The sequence below is a fragment of the Oncorhynchus keta genome, unplaced genomic scaffold, assembly GCF_023373465.1.
Source record: "Oncorhynchus keta strain PuntledgeMale-10-30-2019 unplaced genomic scaffold, Oket_V2 Un_scaffold_25306_pilon_pilon, whole genome shotgun sequence".
NCBI lineage: Eukaryota > Metazoa > Chordata > Actinopteri > Salmoniformes > Salmonidae > Oncorhynchus > Oncorhynchus keta.
Genome location: NW_026290885.1, coordinates 60,001 through 69,844, shown reverse-complemented (window position 1 = coordinate 69,844; position 9,844 = coordinate 60,001). Strand labels below are relative to the sequence as shown.

The window sequence follows — 9,844 nt, the reverse complement described above, 5'->3', positions numbered from 1 at the left end:
TTGCATCTTATCCCCTAGAGAGACCGTCCTGGCTCAGACGTTGCATCTTATCCCCCAGAGAGACCGTCCTGGCTCAGACTCAGCATCTTGTCCCCCAGAGAGACCGCTCCCTGGCTCAGACGTTGCATCTTATCCCCCAGAGAGACCGTCCTGGCTCAGACGTTGCATCTTAGAAAAGTGTCCTGGCTCAGACGGTGTCTTGATCCCCCAGAGATGGCCTGGCTCAGTACGTTGCATCTTATCCCCGCAGGGACACCGAGGTAGCCGGGTGATGTTCTTATCCCCCAGTGCTTCCTGGCTCAGGCAGGTCTTATCCCCCAGAGACACCGTCCTGGCTCAGGTCCGCGCTCATTCTGGGAAAAGGCTGACCTGACCCTCTTCCCATGTGTTGGCGATGTCCCCTTTCGGCCTTTTAGTGAACTTTCATCTGTCTTGTTATTCATTTCTACTGGCTAATATCAATAATGAACATATTCAACAGTTCATCAAATAATGGTTTTATTTATAACTTCTTATACCTTCTAGGGTCTTTAAGAAGCTAAATCAACTGAATGATCCTTGGTATGCCCCCCCGTCCCCCGTCCCCGTCCCCCGTCCCCTTCCCCCCGGTGCCCATCTTAAAACAATTCCATAATGTGTCAGCTAAAAAAGCTTTCTTTGGTGCCAAATTTGAGCAAATGACAAACATTTTTTACTAACGAATGCTATTAACTCGATTCATTATTTAAATCAGTTTGACGACAGCCCTAATCTTATATCGTTCCTTCGGAAAGAATTCACACCCTCGACATATTCACATTTTATTATGTGACAACCTGATTTCAAAATGGATGACATTTGTTAAGAATCTCACCCATCTACACACAATAACCATAATGACAAAGTGACAGCCATAGCCAGACAGCCAGCCAGCCAGCCAGACAGACAGACAGACAGACAGACAGACAGACAGACAGACAGACAGACAGACAGACGGACAGACCATACAGTCAGGGAAGAGTCTGAGTACAATGAGACAGATTTCCCTGTTGGTTATAGATAGACAGACAGAAACAGAGCAGACAGACTAGCACAGACAGACAGCCAGACAGCCAGTACAGACAGACAGACAGACAGACAGACAGACAGACAGACAGACAGACAGACAGACAGACAGACAGACAGACAGACAGACAGACGGACAGACAGTACATCAGACAGAACACAGACAGACAGACAGACAGACAGACAGACAGACAGACAGACAGACAGACAGACAGACAGACAGAGGTTGGAAGGGAGATACTTCTCTAATGGAACATCGCTAAGTCTGTAATAGTACTCAAGTAAGTGGAACTGACAGTGTGTTAACTACTTTGTAGATATGAAAGAAAATAGACAATCATAATATCTGTCAAAATCCCAGTTTATGTTATAAAACCAACTTTGTAACATTCCATGAGTAAGGCAATGTTGGCAGAACCGATGGATGCAGTTCAATGCATGATTAATAGAAATTCGCAATACATTTCTTAGTATTCCCCAAAAGCATATTGCTATCGGGTTGTAAATCGCAGCTGGCCTGGTACGTTGTTTACTGCCTCCCATTAGGGATCCACTGTTTCAGTTTCAACGACTCCAATATTCTGGACAAAAACATACCTATGTTATAAAGGCTGGGAGTGTCACTACAATCAAACAAGCAAAAGGCAATGATCACAAGTCAGTGTTAACGTGGCTAGTAGCCTAGCGTATCTATTTATGTAGCGAGCTAAAAGCACAGAGCCTAACGTTAGCTAGCTAGCTGTTTAGGAGGATGACATGTCATTGGAAGGAGAGGGGTGAGTGACTGACCCTTTTTCCCCCCTCATATTGTTTTTCGGTGGCTATACACAGCAGGGCAGGAGTAGCCCTAGTGGTTAGAGTGTTGGACACTAGTAGCGAAGGTTGCAAGTTCGAATCCCCCGAGCTGACAAGGTACAAATCTGTCATTCTGCCCCTGAACAGGCAGTTAACCCACTGTTCCTAGGCTGTCATTGAAAGTAAATTTGTTCTTAACTGACTTGCCTAGTAAAAATTAAAATTAAATGTTGGAAGTTGAAAAAACTGCATATCCAGACGCTCTGAAATTCAGAGCGTCTCTGCCTGTATGCCAGAGCGAAGAATAACTGACGAAAATGCATTTACGAACGAAAACCCACTGAATTCTCACCCCCCTTAAGATTTAGATGCACTATTGTAAAGTGACTATTCTACTGGATGTCATAAGGTGAATGCACCAATTTGTAAGTCGCTCTGGTAAGAGCGTCTGCTAAAATGACTTAAATGTAATGTAATGAATGAATGACCGGGGTTTAGTAAACGTAGGCAAACAAAAAGTAATAATTAATCAAGAACGTTCTAGATAACATGTAAACAGCCTAACAGCTCTGTTACGGTGAGTAAAAATGGTCAGGTGAGGTGTTCCGCTAGCCAACTTTAGCCAGTTAGCTGGAGTGCTTGGTTGGGACAAGCATGCATTGGCAGGCAAGCTGCAGAAGGACACAGTCCATTTACTCTTCCCCATTGTTTATCTCGATGAAAAAGTTTGAGAGGTTTTATCTAACGTTCCTTTGTTAGATCTGGCTCATCTTGATCTGGCTAGCATTAGTTATTGATCTGGCTAGCATTGGTTGTTGATCTGGCTAGCATTAGTTATTGATCTGGCTAGCATTAGATGTTGATCTGGCTAGCATTAGCTATTGATCTGGCTAGCATTAGTTATTGATCTGGCTAGCATTAGTTATTGATCTGGCAAGCATTAGTTATTGATCTGGCTAGCATTAGTTATTGATCTGGCAAGCATTAGCTGTTGATCTGGCAAGCATTAGTTATTGATCTGGCAAGCATTAGCTGTTGATCTGGCTAGCATTAGTTATTGATCTGGCAAGCATTAGTTATTGATCTGGCTAGCATTAGTTATTGATCTGGCAAGCATTAGCTGTTGATCTGGCTAGCATTAGTTATTGATCTGGCTAGCATTAGTTATTGATCTGGCTAGCATTAGTTATTGATCTGGCTAGCATTAGTTATTGATCTGGTAAGCATTAGCTGTTGATCTGGCTAGCATTAGCAGTTGATCTGGCTAGCATTAGTTATTGATCTGGCTAGCATTAGTTATTGATCTGGCTAGCATTAGTTATTGATCTGGCTAGCATTAGTTGTTGATCTGGCTAGCATTAGTTATTGATCTGGCTAGCATTAGCTGTTGATCTGGCTAGCATTAGTTATTGATCTGGCTAGCATTAGTTATTGATCTGGCTAGCATTAGCTGTTGATCTGGCTAGCATTAGCTGTTGATCTGGCTAGCATTAGTTGTTGATCTGGCTAGCATTAGTTGTTGATCTGGCTAGCATTAGTTGTTGATCTGGCTAGCATCAGTTATTGATCTGGCTGGCATTAGCTGTTGATCTGGCTAGCATTAGTTATTGATCTGGCTAGTTAGCTATTGATCTGGCTGGCATTAGCTGTTGATCTGGCAAGCATTAGTTGTTGATCTGGCTAGCATTAGTTGTTGATCTGGCTAGCATTAGCTGTTGATCTGGCTAGCATTAGTTGTTGATCTGGCTAGCATCAGTTATTGATCTGGCTAGCATTAGCTGTTGATCTGGCTAGCATAGTTATTGATCTGGCTAGCATTAGTTATTGATCTGGCTAGCATTAGCTGTTGATCTGGCTAGCATTAGCTGTTGATCTGGCTAGCATTAGTTATTGATCTGGCTAGCATTAGTTATTGATCTGGCTAGCATTAGTTATTGATCTGGCTAGCATTAGTTGTTGATCTGGCTAGCATTAGTTGTTGATCTGGCTAGCATTAGTTGTTGATCTGGCTAGCATTAGCTGTTGATCTGGCTAGCATTAGTTGTTGATCTGGCTAGCATTAGTTGTTGATCTGGCTAGCATTAGTTGTTGATCTGGCTAGCATTAGCTGTTGATCTGGCTAGCATTAGCTGTTGATCTGGCTAGCATCAGTTATTGATCTGGCTAGCATTAGCTGTTGATCTGGCTAGCATTAGTTGTTGATCTGGCTAGCATTAGCTGTTGATCTGGCTAAATTAGCTGTTGATCTGGCAAGACCTTTATTAAACACCAGATCTGGCTGACATTAGTTGTTGACATTTATTAAACACCAGAGGACTTCCTGCTGAACCAACATGACCTTAATTAAACACCAGAGGACTTCCTGCTGAACCAACATGACCTTTATTAAACACCAGAGGACTTCCTGCTGAACCAACATGACCTTTATTAAACACCAGAGGACTTCCTGCTGAACCAACATGACCTTTATTAAACACCAGAGGACTTCCTGCTGAACCAACATGACCTTTATTAAACACCAGAGGACTTCCTGCTGAACCAACATGACCTTTATTAAACACCAGAGGACTTCCTGCTGAACCAACATGACCTTTATGAAACACCAGAGGACTTCCTGCTGAACCAACATGACCTTTATTAAACACCAGAGGACTTCCTGCTGAACCAACATGACCTTTATTAAACACCAGAGGACTTCCTGCTGAACCAACATGACCTTTATTAAACACCAGAGGACTTCCTGCTGAACCAACATGACCTTTATTAAACACCAGAGGACTTCCTGCTGAACCAACATGACCTTTATGAAACACCAGAGGACTTCCTGCTGAACCAACATGACCTTTATGAAACACCAGAGGACTTCCTGCTGAACCAACATGACCTTTATTAAACACCAGAGGACTTCCTGCTGAAACAACATGACCTTTATGAAACACCAGAGGACTTCCTGCTGAACCAACATGACCTTTATGAAACACCAGAGGACTTCCTGCTGAACCAACATTACCTTTATTAAACACCAGAGCACTTCCTGCCGTCTGTCTCTCCATCATTACCAACTGTTGTCCTGAACAGTCCCAAATGGCCCCTGTGTTGTCTATGTAGTGCCCTCATGTTGCCCAGAGCCATTTGGGGTAAGTCTTAGACCAAGGTTAGTGAGGCTCCGTTCAGTATGTGTCCCAAATGGCCCTGTGTTGTCTATGTAGTGCCCTCATGTTGCCCAGCGCCATATGGGGTAAGTCTTAGACCAAGGTTAGTGAGGCTCCGCTCAGAATTTGTCCCACCATTCCCTATAGCCTACCCCATAGAGCTCTGTTCTCTAACCACGCCCTAGGCCTACCCCATAGAGCTCTGTTCTCTAACCATGCCCTATAGCCTACCCCATAGATCTCTGTTCTCTAACCATGACCTATAGCCTACCCCATAGAGCTCTGTTCTCTAACCATGCCCTATAGCCTACCCCATAGAGCTCTGTAATCTAACCATTCCCTATAGCCTACCCCATAGAGCTCTGTTCTCTAACCATGCCCTATAGCCTACCCCATAGATCTCTGTTCTCTAACCATGCCCTATAGCCTACCCCATAGAGCTCTGTTCTCTAACCATGCCCTATAGCCTACCCCATAGAGCTCTGTTCTCTAACCATGCCCTATAGCCTACCCTATAGAGCTCTGTTCTCTAACCATCCCCTATAGCCTACCCCATAGATCTCTGTTCTCTAACCATGCCCTATAGCCTACCCCATAGAGCTCTGTTCTCTAACCATGCCCTATAGCCTACCCTATAGAGCTCTGTTATCTAACCATTCCCTATAGCCTACCCCATAGAGCTCTGTTCTCTAACCATGCCCTATAGCCTACCCCATAGATCTCTGTTCTCTAACCATGCCCTATAGCCTACCCCATAGAGCTCTGTTATCTAACCATGCCCTATAGCCTACCCCCCCATAGAGCTCTGTTCTCTAACCATGCCCCATAGCCTACTCCATAGAGCTCTGTTCTCTAACCATGACCTATAGCCTACCCCATAGAGCTCTGTTCTCTAACCATCCCCTATAGCCTACCCCATAGAGTTCTGTTCTCTAACCATGCCCTATAGCCTACCCCATAGAGCTCTGTTCTCTAACCATCCCCTATAGCCTACCCCATAGAGCTCTGTTCTCTAACCATCCCCTATAGCCTACCCCATAGAGCTCTGTTCTCTAACCATGCCCTATAGCCTACCCCATAGAGCTCTGTTCTCTAACCACGCCCTATAGCCTACCCCATAGAGCTCTGTTCTCTAACCATGCCCTATAGCCTACCCCATAGAGCTCTGTTCTCTAACCATGCCCTATAGACTACCCCATAGAGCTCTGTTCTCTAACCATGCCCTATAGCCTACCCCATAGAGCTCTGTTCTCTAACCATGCCCTATAACCTACCCCATAGAGCTCTGTTCTCTAACCATTCCCTATAGCCTACCCCATAGAGCTCTGTTCTCTAACCACGCCCTATAGCCTACCCCATAGAGCTCTGTTCTCTAACCATGCCCTATAGTCTACCCCATAGAGCTCTGTTCTCTAACCATGCCCTATAGTCTACCCCATAGAGCTCTGTTCTCTAACCATGTCCTATAGCCTACCCCATAGAGCTCTGTTCTCTAACCACGCCCTATAGCCTACCCCATAGAGCTCTGTTCTCTAACCATGCCCTATAGCCTACCCCATAGAGCTCTGTCCTCTAACCATGCCATATAGCCTACCTCATAGAGCTCTGTTCTCTAACCATGCCCTATAGCCTACCTCATAGAGCTCTGTTCTCTAACCATGCCCTATAACCTACCCTATAGAGCTCTGTTCTCTAACCACGCCCTATAGCCTACCCCATAGAGCTCTGTTCTCTAACCATGCCCTATAGCCTACCCCATAGAGCTCTGTTATCTAACCATTCCCTACAGCCTACCCCATAGAGCTCTGTTCTCCAACCATCCCCTATAGCCTACCCTATAGAGCTCTGTTCTCTAACCACGCCCTATAGCCTACCCCATAGAGCTCTGTAATCTAACCATTCCCTATAGCCTACCCCATAGAGCTCTGTTCTCTAACCATGCCCTATAGCCTACCCCATAGATCTCTGTTCTCTAACCATGCCCTATAGCCTACCCCATAGAGCTCTGTTCTCTAACCATGCCCTATAGCCTACCCCATAGAGCTCTGTTCTCTAACCATGCCCTATAGCCTACCCCATAGAGCTCTGTTCTCTAACCATCCCCTATAGCCTACCCCATAGATCTCTGTTCTCTAACCATGCCCTATAGCCTACCCCATAGAGCTCTGTTCTCTAACCATGCCCTATAGCCTACCCCATAGAGCTCTGTTATCTAACCATTCCCTATAGCCTACCCCATAGAGCTCTGTTCTCTAACCATGCCCTATAGCCTACCCCATAGATCTCTGTTCTCTAACCATGCCCTATAGCCTACCCCATAGAGCTCTGTTATCTAACCATGCCCTATAGCCTACCCCATAGAGCTCTGTTCTCTAACCATGCCCCATAGCCTACTCCATAGAGCTCTGTTCTCTAACCATGACCTATAGCCTACCCCATAGAGCTCTGTTCTCTAACCATCCCCTACAGCCTACCCCATAGAGTTCTGTTCTCTAACCATGCCCTATAGCCTACCCCATAGAGCTCTGTTCTCTAACCATCCCCTATAGCCTACCCCATAGAGCTCTGTTCTCTAACCATCCCCTATAGCCTACCCCATAGAGCTCTGTTCTCTAACCATGCCCTATAGCCTACCCCATAGAGCTCTGTTCTCTAACCACGCCCTATAGCCTACCCCATAGAGCTCTGTTCTCTAACCATGCCCTATAGCCTACCCCATAGAGCTCTGTTCTCTAACCATGCCCTTCTGTTCTAACCATGCCCTATAGCCTACCCCATAGAGCTCTGTTCTCTAACCATGCCCTATAGACTACCCCATAGAGCTCTGTTCTCTAACCATGCCCTATAGCCTACCCCATAGAGCTCTGTTCTCTAACCATGCCCTATAACCTACCCCATAGAGCTCTGTTCTCTAACCATTCCCTATAGCCTACCCCATAGAGCTCTGTTCTCTAACCACGCCCTATAGCCTACCCCATAGAGCTCTGTTCTCTAACCATGCCCTATAGTCTACCCCATAGAGCTCTGTTCTCTAACCATGCCCTATAGCCTACCCCATAGAGCTCTGTTCTCTAACCATGCCCTATAGCCTACCCCATAGAGCTCTGTTCTCTAACCATGCCCTATAGCCTACCCCATAGAGCTCTGGCCAGAAGTAGTGCACTATATAGGGAATAGGTTACCATTTGTGACCCGGCCACTGTGACCGAGTAGACACCCTCCACTGCCTGTGGTCCAACCATCGTCTAGAGAGGGTACCAAGATAGGCCACTGCTTAAACATCTATGATAACAGTCAGATATCACATTCATAATAACATTCAATTTCACAACTTCCTCAAAACATCTTCTTCTTGTGTTACATCTTGTTCATCACTTCAAGTGATCCAGCTGGTGATGTCATTCACTGTTTTGTTTTTTACCTCACTGACAACGTTTACAAAAACAGACGATGGTGATATGAGTCAGAGTGACTGAGTCTGTGTGATTGAGTCTCTGTGACTGAGTTAGTGTGATTGAGTCTCTGTGACTGAGTTAGTGTGACTGAGTATGTGTGACTGAATCAGAGTGACTGAGTTAGTGTCACTGAGTTAGTGTCACTGAGTTAGTGTGACTGAGTCAGAGTGACTGAGTTAGTGTGTTTGAGTCTGTGTTACTGAGTCAGTGTGACTGAGTCTGTGTGATTGAGTCTCTGTGACTGAGTTAGTGTGACTGAGTATGTGTGACTGAATCAGAGTGACTGAGTCAGTAGACAGGCTGATGTACAGCCCTCAGCTGTAGATCTCTGGTAAGGCAGGGATGGAGGGATGAGCAGATAGAGGGGGTGGAGGGAGGACTGAAATCATCGTGCTGCTCTGAGATCATCCACTGTCCCATTATTCAGTTATTCTCCAGCTCTCTGTGTTTCAGCCAGAGAAACAGAGTCTACAGCTCTCTGTGTTTCAGCCAGAGACAGAGTCTACAGCTCTCTGTGTTTCAGCCAGAGAGACAGAGTCTACAGCTCTCTGTGTTTCAGCCAGAGACAGAGTCTACAGCTCTCTGTGTTTCAGCCAGAGAGAGTCTACAGCTCTCTGTGTTTCAGCCAGAGAAACAGAGTCTACAGCTCTCTGTGTTTCAGCCAGAAACAGAGTCTACAGCTCTCTGTGTTTCAGCCAGAGAAACAGAGTCTACAGCTCTCTGTGTTTCAGCCAGAGAAACAGAGTCTACAGCTCTCTGTGTTTCAGCCAGAGAGACAGAGTCTACAGCTCTCTGTGTTTCAGCCAGAGAAACAGAGTCTACAGCTCTCTGTGTTTCAGACAGAGAGAGTCTACAGCTCTCTGTGTTTCAGCCAGAGAGACAGAGTCTACAGCTCTCTGTGTTTCAGCCAGAGAAACAGAGTCTACAGCTCTCCGTGTTTCAGCCAGAGACAGAGTCTACAGCTCTCTGTGTTTCAGCCAGAGAAACAGTCTACAGCTCTCTGTCTGTCTGTCTGTCTGTCTGTCTGTCTGTCTGTCTGTCTGTCTGTCTGTCTGTCTGTCTGTCTTTCATACTAGCAGATCAGTAGAGTCTCATCTCCATCCTCCTCCTCCTCCTCCTCTTCCTCACTGCTGCTGGGCACCCCTATACCCCTCCTCCTCCTCCTCCTCCTCTTCCTCTCCTGGGTTGGCACTTCCAGGGCATGGAACCTCTGACTGTCGTCTGAAGACCCCGAGGGGGATGACGTCAGGGGAGGTCAGGGGTGGTGGCAGGGCGGCTGGGAGTCTGGAGGGGGAAGGACAGGGGGTAACGGGGAGGTGAGCCCCATGGGGGAGTAGCGTCGTAGAGCCACCCCTCTCAGGTTGGCAGCCAGCCCCAAGACCAGCTTCCTGGAGGCCC

General features: G+C 46.2%; 2 long non-coding RNA genes and 1 pseudogene across 12 annotated transcripts; all 3 read right to left on the bottom strand.

Moving 5' to 3' along the window:
* Nucleotides 1-3,975: 3,975 nt before the first annotated feature.
* On the bottom strand, nucleotides 3,976-4,904 carry LOC127928259 (uncharacterized). The gene is made up of 2 exons (XR_008131111.1): nucleotides 4,220-4,904; nucleotides 3,976-4,064 (listed from the first exon to the last, which is right to left on the bottom strand). It is a non-coding gene; the product is annotated as an uncharacterized LOC127928259 (long non-coding RNA).
* Nucleotides 4,905-4,923: 19 nt separating this feature from the next.
* LOC127928258 (uncharacterized) lies at nucleotides 4,924-8,204 on the bottom strand. Of its 11 annotated transcripts, none has more exons than XR_008131100.1 (3): nucleotides 7,881-8,204; nucleotides 5,855-7,701; nucleotides 4,924-5,491 (listed from the first exon to the last, which is right to left on the bottom strand). It is a non-coding gene; the product is annotated as an uncharacterized LOC127928258 (long non-coding RNA). The 11 variants fall into 11 exon arrangements; XR_008131104.1 differs by having other exon boundaries at nucleotides 5,855-7,581; XR_008131105.1 differs by having other exon boundaries at nucleotides 5,855-7,541.
* A 1,366-nt stretch (nucleotides 8,205-9,570) lies between these two features.
* Nucleotides 9,571-9,844, bottom strand: part of LOC127928257 (low-density lipoprotein receptor-related protein 3-like) — a 55,487-nt pseudogene continuing 55,213 nt past the window's right edge.